This window comes from Phyllopteryx taeniolatus, chromosome 18, assembly GCF_024500385.1.
Source record: "Phyllopteryx taeniolatus isolate TA_2022b chromosome 18, UOR_Ptae_1.2, whole genome shotgun sequence".
Taxonomy (NCBI): domain Eukaryota; kingdom Metazoa; phylum Chordata; class Actinopteri; order Syngnathiformes; family Syngnathidae; genus Phyllopteryx; species Phyllopteryx taeniolatus.
Genome location: NC_084519.1, coordinates 2,405,559 through 2,415,761, shown reverse-complemented (window position 1 = coordinate 2,415,761; position 10,203 = coordinate 2,405,559).

Here is a 10,203-nt window from a genome sequence, read left to right as displayed (position 1 = left end):
TTCTACTCTAAATAGCCAGAGATTTTACTGGGAAAGCATCCTTTTGAAGTTATTGGTCAAAATAGAAAACGTGTACAGCAGGCGCTGAAAAGCGTTTTTAAGCAATAAAAAACTGCAAATGTGTGTAAAACTCCAACCAAAGCTTTGGGACTCAAAAAACTGCCTGTAACTAGTATAAAGGTGAGAGTTCTACTCTAAATAGCCAGAGATTTTACTGGGAAAGCATCCTTTTTGAAGTTATTGGTCAAAATAGAAAACGTGTACAGCAGGCGCTGAAAAGCGTTTTTAAGCAATAAAAAACTGCAAATGTGTGTAAAACTCCAACCAAAGCTTTGGGACTCAAAAAACTGCCTGTAACTAGTATAAAGGTGAGAGTTCTACTCTAAATAGCCAGAGATTTTACTGGGAAAGCATCCTTTTTGAAGTTATTGGTCAAAATAGAAAACGTGTACAGCAGGCGCTGAAAAGCGTTTTTAAGCAATAAAAAACTGCAAATGTGTGTAAAACTCCAACCAAAGCTTTGGGACTCAAAAAACTGCCTGTAACTAGTATAAAGGTGAGAGTTCTACTCTAAATAGCCAGAGATTTTACTGGGAAAGCATCCTTTTTGAAGTTATTGGTCAAAATAGAAAACGTGTACAGCAGGCGCTGAAAAGCGTTTTTAAGCAATAAAAAACTGCAAATGTGTGTAAAACTCCAACCAAAGCTTTGGGACTCAAAAAACTGCCTGTAACTAGTATAAAGGTGAGAGTTCTACTCTAAATAGCCAGAGATTTTACTGGGAAAGCATCCTTTTTGAAGTTATTGGTCAAAATAGAAAACGTGTACAGCAGGCGCTGAAAAGCGTTTTTAAGCAATAAAAAACTGCAAATGTGTGTAAAACTCCAACCAAAGCTTTGGGACTCAAAAAACTGCCTGTAACTAGTATAAAGGTGAGAGTTCTACTCTAAATAGCCAGAGATTTTACTGGGAAAGCATCCTTTTTGAAGTTATTGGTCAAAATAGAAAACGTGTACAGCAGGCGCTGAAAAGCGTTTTTAAGCAATAAAAAACTGCAAATGTGTGTAAAACTCCAACCAAAGCTTTGGGACTCAAAAAACTGCCTGTAACTAGTATAAAGGTGAGAGTTCTACTCTAAATAGCAAGAGATTTTACTGGGAAAGCATCCGTTTGAAGTTATTGGTCAAAATAGAAAACGTGTACAGCAGGCGCTGAAAAGCGTTTTTAAGCAATAAAAAACTGCAAATGTGTGTAAAACTCCAACCAAAGCTTTGGGACTCAAAAACTGCCTGTAACTAGTATAAAGGTGAGAGTTCTACTCTAAATAGCCAGAGATTTTACTGGGAAAGCATCCTTTTGAAGTTATTGGTCAAAATAGAAAACGTGTACAGCAGGCGCTGAAAAGCGTTTTTAAGCAATAAAAAACTGCAAATGTGTGTAAAACTCCAACCAAAGCTTTGGGACTCAAAAAACTGCCTGTAACTAGTATAAAGGTGAGAGTTCTACTCTAAATAGCCAGAGATTTTACTGGGAAAGCATCCTTTTGAAGTTATTGGTCAAAATAGAAAACGTGTACAGCAGGCTGCTGAAAAGCGTTTTTAAGCAATAAAAAACTGCAAATGTGTGTAAAACTCCAACCAAAGCTTTGGGACTCAAAAAACTGCCTGTAACTAGTATAAAGGTGAGAGTTCTACTCTAAATAGCCAGAGATTTTACTGGGAAAGCATCCTTTTTGAAGTTATTGGTCAAAATAGAAAACGTGTACAGCAGGCGCTGAAAAGCGTTTTTAAGCAATAAAAAACTGCAAATGTGTGTAAAACTCCAACCAAAGCTTTGGGACTCAAAAAACTGCCTGTAACTAGTATAAAGGTGAGAGTTCTACTCTAAATAGCCAGAGATTTTACTGGGAAAGCATCCTTTTTGAAGTTATTGGTCAAAATAGAAAACGTGTACAGCAGGCGCTGAAAAGCGTTTTTAAGCAATAAAAAACTGCAAATGTGTGTAAAACTCCAACCAAAGCTTTGGGACTCAAAAAACTGCCTGTAACTAGTATAAAGGTGAGAGTTCTACTCTAAATAGCAAGAGATTTTACTGGGAAAGCATCCTTTTTGAAGTTATTGGTCAAAATAGAAAACGTGTACAGCAGGCGCTGAAAAGCGTTTTTAAGCAATAAAAAACTGCAAATGTGTGTAAAACTCCAACCAAAGCTTTGGGACTCAAAAAACTGCCTGTAACTAGTATAAAGGTGAGAGTTCTACTCTAAATAGCCAGAGATTTTACTGGGAAAGCATCCTTTTTGAAGTTATTGGTCAAAATAGAAAACGTGTACAGCAGGCGCTGAAAAGCGTTTTTAAGCAATAAAAAACTGCAAATGTGTGTAAAACTCCAACCAAAGCTTTGGGACTCAAAAAACTGCCTGTAACTAGTATAAAGGTGAGAGTTCTACTCTAAATAGCCAGAGATTTTACTGGGAAAGCATCCTTTTTGAAGTTATTGGTCAAAATAGAAAACGTGTACAGCAGGCGCTGAAAAGCGTTTTTAAGCAATAAAAAACTGCAAATGTGTGTAAAACTCCAACCAAAGCTTTGGGACTCAAAAAACTGCCTGTAACTAGTATAAAGGTGAGAGTTCTACTCTAAATAGCCAGAGATTTTACTGGGAAAGCATCCTTTTTGAAGTTATTGGTCAAAATAGAAAACGTGTACAGCAGGCGCTGAAAAGCGTTTTTAAGCAATAAAAAACTGCAAATGTGTGTAAAACTCCAACCAAAGCTTTGGGATTCAAAAAACTGCCTGTAGCTAGTATAAAGGTGAGAGTTCTACTCTAAATAGCCAGAGGTTTTACTGGGAAAGCATCCTTTGTGAAGTTATTGGTCAAAATAGAAAACGTGTACAGCAGGCGCTGAAAAGCGTTTTTAAGCAATAAAAAACTGCAAATGTGTGTAAAACTCCAACCAAAGCTTTGGGATTCAAAAAACTGCCTGTAACTAGTATAAAGGTGAGAGTTCTACTCTAAATAGCCAGAGATTTTACTGGGAAAGCATCCTTTCTGAAGTTATTGGTCAAAATAGAAAACGTGTACAGCAGGCGCTGAAAAGCGTTTTTAAGCAATAAAAAACTGCAAATGTGTGTAAAACTCCAACCAAAGCTTTGGGATTCAAAAAACTGCCTGTAACTAGTATAAAGGTGAGAGTTCTACTCTAAATAGCCAGAGATTTTACTGGGAAAGCATCCTTTTGAAGTTATTGGTCAAAATAGAAAACGTGTACAGCAGGCGCTGAAAAGCGTTTTTAAGCAATAAAAAACTGCAAATGTGTGTAAAACTCCAACCAAAGCTTTGGGATTCAAAAAACTGCCTGTAACTAGTATAAAGGTGAGAGTTCTACTCTAAATAGCCAGAGATTTTACTGGGAAAGCATCCTTTTGAAGTTATTGGTCAAAATAGAAAACGTGTACAGCAGGCGCTGAAAAGCGTTTTTAAGCAATAAAAAACTGCAAATGTGTGTAAAACTCCAACCAAAGCTTTGGGACTCAAAAAACTGCCTGTAACTAGTATAAAGGTGAGAGTTCTACTCTAAATAGCCAGAGATTTTACTGGGAAAGCATCCTTTGTGAAGTTATTGGTCAAAATAGAAAACGTGTACAGCAGGCGCTGAAAAGCGTTTTTAAGCAATAAAAAACTGCAAATGTGTGTAAAACTCCAACCAAAGCTTTGGGACTCAAAAAACTGCCTGTAACTAGTATAAAGGTGAGAGTTCTACTCTAAATAGCCAGAGATTTTACTGGGAAAGCATCCTTTTGAAGTTATTGGTCAAAATAGAAAACGTGTACAGCAGGCGCTGAAAAGCGTTTTTAAGCAATAAAAAACTGCAAATGTGTGTAAAACTCCAACCAAAGCTTTGGGACTCAAAAAACTGCCTGTAACTAGTATAAAGGTGAGAGTTCTACTCTAAATAGCCAGAGATTTTACTGGGAAAGCATCCTTTTGAAGTTATTGGTCAAAATAGAAAACGTGTACAGCAGGCGCTGAAAAGCGTTTTTAAGCAATAAAAAACTGCAAATGTGTGTAAAACTCCAACCAAAGCTTTGGGACTCAAAAAACTGCCTGTAACTAGTATAAAGGTGAGAGTTCTACTCTAAATAGCCAGAGATTTTACTGGGAAAGCATCCTTTGTGAAGTTATTGGTCAAAATAGAAAACGTGTACAGCAGGCGCTGAAAAGCGTTTTTAAGCAATAAAAAACTGCAAATGTGTGTAAAACTCCAACCAAAGCTTTGGGACTCAAAAAACTGCCTGTAACTAGTATAAAGGTGAGAGTTCTACTCTAAATAGCCAGAGATTTTACTGGGAAAGCATCCTTTTGTGAAGTTATTGGTCAAAATAGAAAACGTGTACAGCAGGCGCTGAAAAGCGTTTTTAAGCAATAAAAAACTGCAAATGTGTGTAAAACTCCAACCAAAGCTTTGGGACTCAAAAAACTGCCTGTAACTAGTATAAAGGTGAGAGTTCTACTCTAAATAGCCAGAGATTTTACTGGGAAAGCATCCTTTGTGAAGTTATTGGTCAAAATAGAAAACGTGTACAGCAGGCGCTGAAAAGCGTTTTTAAGCAATAAAAAACTGCAAATGTGTGTAAAACTCCAACCAAAGCTTTGGGACTCAAAAAACTGCCTGTAACTAGTATAAAGGTGAGAGTTCTACTCTAAATAGCCAGAGATTTTACTGGGAAAGCATCCTTTGTGAAGTTATTGGTCAAAATAGAAAACGTGTACAGCAGGCGCTGAAAAGCGTTTTTAAGCAATAAAAAACTGCAAATGTGTGTAAAACTCCAACCAAAGCTTTGGGATTCAAAAAACTGCCTGTAACTAGTATAAAGGTGAGAGTTCTACTCTAAATAGCCAGAGATTTTACTGGGAAAGCATCCTTTTGAAGTTATTGGTCAAAATAGAAAACGTGTACAGCAGGCGCTGAAAAGCGTTTTTAAGCAATAAAAAACTGCAAATGTGTGTAAAACTCCAACCAAAGCTTTGGGACTCAAAAAACTGCCTGTAACTAGTATAAAGGTGAGAGTTCTACTCTAAATAGCCAGAGATTTTACTGGGAAAGCATCCTTTGTGAAGTTATTGGTCAAAATAGAAAACGTGTACAGCAGGCGCTGAAAAGCGTTTTTAAGCAATAAAAAACTGCAAATGTGTGTAAAACTCCAACCAAAGCTTTGGGACTCAAAAAACTGCCTGTAACTAGTATAAAGGTGAGAGTTCTACTCTAAATAGCCAGAGATTTTACTGGGAAAGCATCCTTTTGTGAAGTTATTGGTCAAAATAGAAAACGTGTACAGCAGGCGCTGAAAAGCGTTTTTAAGCAATAAAAAACTGCAAATGTGTGTAAAACTCCAACCAAAGCTTTGGGACTCAAAAAACTGCCTGTAACTAGTATAAAGGTGAGAGTTCTACTCTAAATAGCCAGAGATTTTACTGGGAAAGCATCCTTTCTGAAGTTATTGGTCAAAATAGAAAACGTGTACAGCAGGCGCTGAAAAGCGTTTTTAAGCAATAAAAAACTGCAAATGTGTGTAAAACTCCAACCAAAGCTTTGGGACTCAAAAAACTGCCTGTAACTAGTATAAAGGTGAGAGTTCTACTCTAAATAGCCAGAGATTTTACTGGGAAAGCATCCTTTGTGAAGTTATTGGTCAAAATAGAAAACGTGTACAGCAGGCGCTGAAAAGCGTTTTTAAGCAATAAAAAACTGCAAATGTGTGTAAAACTCCAACCAAAGCTTTGGGACTCAAAAAACTGCCTGTAACTAGTATAAAGGTGAGAGTTCTACTCTAAATAGCCAGAGATTTTACTGGGAAAGCATCCTTTTGTGAAGTTATTGGTCAAAATAGAAAACGTGTACAGCAGGCGCTGAAAAGCGTTTTTAAGCAATAAAAAACTGCAAATGTGTGTAAAACTCCAACCAAAGCTTTGGGACTCAAAAAACTGCCTGTAACTAGTATAAAGGTGAGAGTTCTACTCTAAATAGCCAGAGATTTTACTGGGAAAGCATCCTTTTGAAGTTATTGGTCAAAATAGAAAACGTGTACAGCAGGCGCTGAAAAGCGTTTTTAAGCAATAAAAAACTGCAAATGTGTGTAAAACTCCAACCAAAGCTTTGGGATTCAAAAAACTGCCTGTAACTAGTATAAAGGTGAGAGTTCTACTCTAAATAGCCAGAGATTTTACTGGGAAAGCATCCTTTGTGAAGTTATTGGTCAAAATAGAAAACGTGTACAGCAGGCGCTGAAAAGCGTTTTTAAGCAATAAAAAACTGCAAATGTGTGTAAAACTCCAACCAAAGCTTTGGGATTCAAAAAACTGCCTGTAACTAGTATAAAGGTGAGAGTTCTACTCTAAATAGCCAGAGATTTTACTGGGAAAGCATCCTTTTGAAGTTATTGGTCAAAATAGAAAACGTGTACAGCAGGCGCTGAAAAGCGTTTTTAAGCAATAAAAAACTGCAAATGTGTGTAAAACTCCAACCAAAGCTTTGGGACTCAAAAAACTGCCTGTAACTAGTATAAAGGTGAGAGTTCTACTCTAAATAGCCAGAGATTTTACTGGGAAAGCATCCTTTGTGAAGTTATTGGTCAAAATAGAAAACGTGTACAGCAGGCGCTGAAAAGCGTTTTTAAGCAATAAAAAACTGCAAATGTGTGTAAAACTCCAACCAAAGCTTTGGGACTCAAAAAACTGCCTGTAACTAGTATAAAGGTGAGAGTTCTACTCTAAATAGCCAGAGATTTTACTGGGAAAGCATCCTTTGTGAAGTTATTGGTCAAAATAGAAAACGTGTACAGCAGGCGCTGAAAAGCGTTTTTAAGCAATAAAAAACTGCAAATGTGTGTAAAACTCCAACCAAAGCTTTGGGATTCAAAAAACTGCCTGTAACTAGTATAAAGGTGAGAGTTCTACTCTAAATAGCCAGAGATTTTACTGGGAAAGCATCCTTTTGTGAAGTTATTGGTCAAAATAGAAAACGTGTACAGCAGGCGCTGAAAAGCGTTTTTAAGCAATAAAAAACTGCAAATGTGTGTAAAACTCCAACCAAAGCTTTGGGATTCAAAAAACTGCCTGTAACTAGTATAAAGGTGAGAGTTCTACTCTAAATAGCCAGAGATTTTACTGGGAAAGCATCCTTTTGAAGTTATTGGTCAAAATAGAAAACGTGTACAGCAGGCGCTGAAAAGCGTTTTTAAGCAATAAAAAACTGCAAATGTGTGTAAAACTCCAACCAAAGCTTTGGGACTCAAAAAACTGCCTGTAACTAGTATAAAGGTGAGAGTTCTACTCTAAATAGCCAGAGATTTTACTGGGAAAGCATCCTTTTGAAGTTATTGGTCAAAATAGAAAACGTGTACAGCAGGCGCTGAAAAGCGTTTTTAAGCAATAAAAAACTGCAAATGTGTGTAAAACTCCAACCAAAGCTTTGGGATTCAAAAAACTGCCTGTAACTAGTATAAAGGTGAGAGTTCTACTCTAAATAGCCAGAGATTTTACTGGGAAAGCATCCTTTGTGAAGTTATTGGTCAAAATAGAAAACGTGTACAGCAGGCGCTGAAAAGCGTTTTTAAGCAATAAAAAACTGCAAATGTGTGTAAAACTCCAACCAAAGCTTTGGGACTCAAAAAACTGCCTGTAACTAGTATAAAGGTGAGAGTTCTACTCTAAATAGCCAGAGATTTTACTGGGAAAGCATCCTTTGTGAAGTTATTGGTCAAAATAGAAAACGTGTACAGCAGGCGCTGAAAAGCGTTTTTAAGCAATAAAAAACTGCAAATGTGTGTAAAACTCCAACCAAAGCTTTGGGATTCAAAAAACTGCCTGTAACTAGTATAAAGGTGAGAGTTCTACTCTAAATAGCCAGAGATTTTACTGGGAAAGCATCCTTTGTGAAGTTATTGGTCAAAATAGAAAACGTGTACAGCAGGCGCTGAAAAGCGTTTTTAAGCAATAAAAAACTGCAAATGTGTGTAAAACTCCAACCAAAGCTTTGGGATTCAAAAAACTGCCTGTAACTAGTATAAAGGTGAGAGTTCTACTCTAAATAGCCAGAGATTTTACTGGGAAAGCATCCTTTGTGAAGTTATTGGTCAAAATAGAAAACGTGTACAGCAGGCGCTGAAAAGCGTTTTTAAGCAATAAAAAACTGCAAATGTGTGTAAAACTCCAACCAAAGCTTTGGGATTCAAAAAACTGCCTGTAACTAGTATAAAGGTGAGAGTTCTACTCTAAATAGCCAGAGATTTTACTGGGAAAGCATCCTTTGTGAAGTTATTGGTCAAAATAGAAAACGTGTACAGCAGGCGCTGAAAAGCGTTTTTAAGCAATAAAAAACTGCAAATGTGTGTAAAACTCCAACCAAAGCTTTGGGACTCAAAAAACTGCCTGTAACTAGTATAAAGGTGAGAGTTCTACTCTAAATAGCCAGAGATTTTACTGGGAAAGCATCCTTTTGAAGTTATTGGTCAAAATAGAAAACGTGTACAGCAGGCGCTGAAAAGCGTTTTTAAGCAATAAAAAACTGCAAATGTGTGTAAAACTCCAACCAAAGCTTTGGGATTCAAAAAACTGCCTGTAACTAGTATAAAGGTGAGAGTTCTACTCTAAATAGCCAGAGATTTTACTGGGAAAGCATCCTTTGTGAAGTTATTGGTCAAAATAGAAAACGTGTACAGCAGGCGCTGAAAAGCGTTTTTAAGCAATAAAAAACTGCAAATGTGTGTAAAACTCCAACCAAAGCTTTGGGATTCAAAAAACTGCCTGTAACTAGTATAAAGGTGAGAGTTCTACTCTAAATAGCCAGAGATTTTACTGGGAAAGCATCCTTTTGTGAAGTTATTGGTCAAAATAGAAAACGTGTACAGCAGGCGCTGAAAAGCGTTTTTAAGCAATAAAAAACTGCAAATGTGTGTAAAACTCCAACCAAAGCTTTGGGATTCAAAAAACTGCCTGTAACTAGTATAAAGGTGAGAGTTCTACTCTAAATAGCCAGAGATTTTACTGGGAAAGCATCCTTTGTGAAGTTATTGGTCAAAATAGAAAACGTGTACAGCAGGCGCTGAAAAGCGTTTTTAAGCAATAAAAAACTGCAAATGTGTGTAAAACTCCAACCAAAGCTTTGGGATTCAAAAAACTGCCTGTAACTAGTATAAAGGTGAGAGTTCTACTCTAAATAGCCAGAGATTTTACTGGGAAAGCATCCTTTGTGAAGTTATTGGTCAAAATAGAAAACGTGTACAGCAGGCGCTGAAAAGCGTTTTTAAGCAATAAAAAACTGCAAATGTGTGTAAAACTCCAACCAAAGCTTTGGGATTCAAAAAACTGCCTGTAACTAGTATAAAGGTGAGAGTTCTACTCTAAATAGCCAGAGATTTTACTGGGAAAGCATCCTTTGTGAAGTTATTGGTCAAAATAGAAAACGTGTACAGCAGGCGCTGAAAAGCGTTTTTAAGCAATAAAAAACTGCAAATGTGTGTAAAACTCCAACCAAAGCTTTGGGATTCAAAAAACTGCCTGTAACTAGTATAAAGGTGAGAGTTCTACTCTAAATAGCCAGAGATTTTACTGGGAAAGCATCCTTTGTGAAGTTATTGGTCAAAATAGAAAACGTGTACAGCAGGCGCTGAAAAGCGTTTTTAAGCAATAAAAAACTGCAAATGTGTGTAAAACTCCAACCAAAGCTTTGGGATTCAAAAAACTGCCTGTAACTAGTATAAAGGTGAGAGTTCTACTCTAAATAGCCAGAGATTTTACTGGGAAAGCATCCTTTGTGAAGTTATTGGTCAAAATAGAAAACGTGTACAGCAGGCGCTGAAAAGCGTTTTTAAGCAATAAAAAACTGCAAATGTGTGTAAAACTCCAACCAAAGCTTTGGGATTCAAAAAACTGCCTGTAACTAGTATAAAGGTGAGAGTTCTACTCTAAATAGCCAGAGATTTTACTGGGAAAGCATCCTTTGTGAAGTTATTGGTCAAAATAGAAAACGTGTACAGCAGGCGCTGAAAAGCGTTTTTAAGCAATAAAAAACTGCAAATGTGTGTAAAACTCCAACCAAAGCTTTGGGATTCAAAAAACTGCCTGTAACTAGTATAAAGGTGAGAGTTCTACTCTAAATAGCCAGAGATTTTACTGGGAAAGCATCCTTTGTGAAGTTATTGGTCA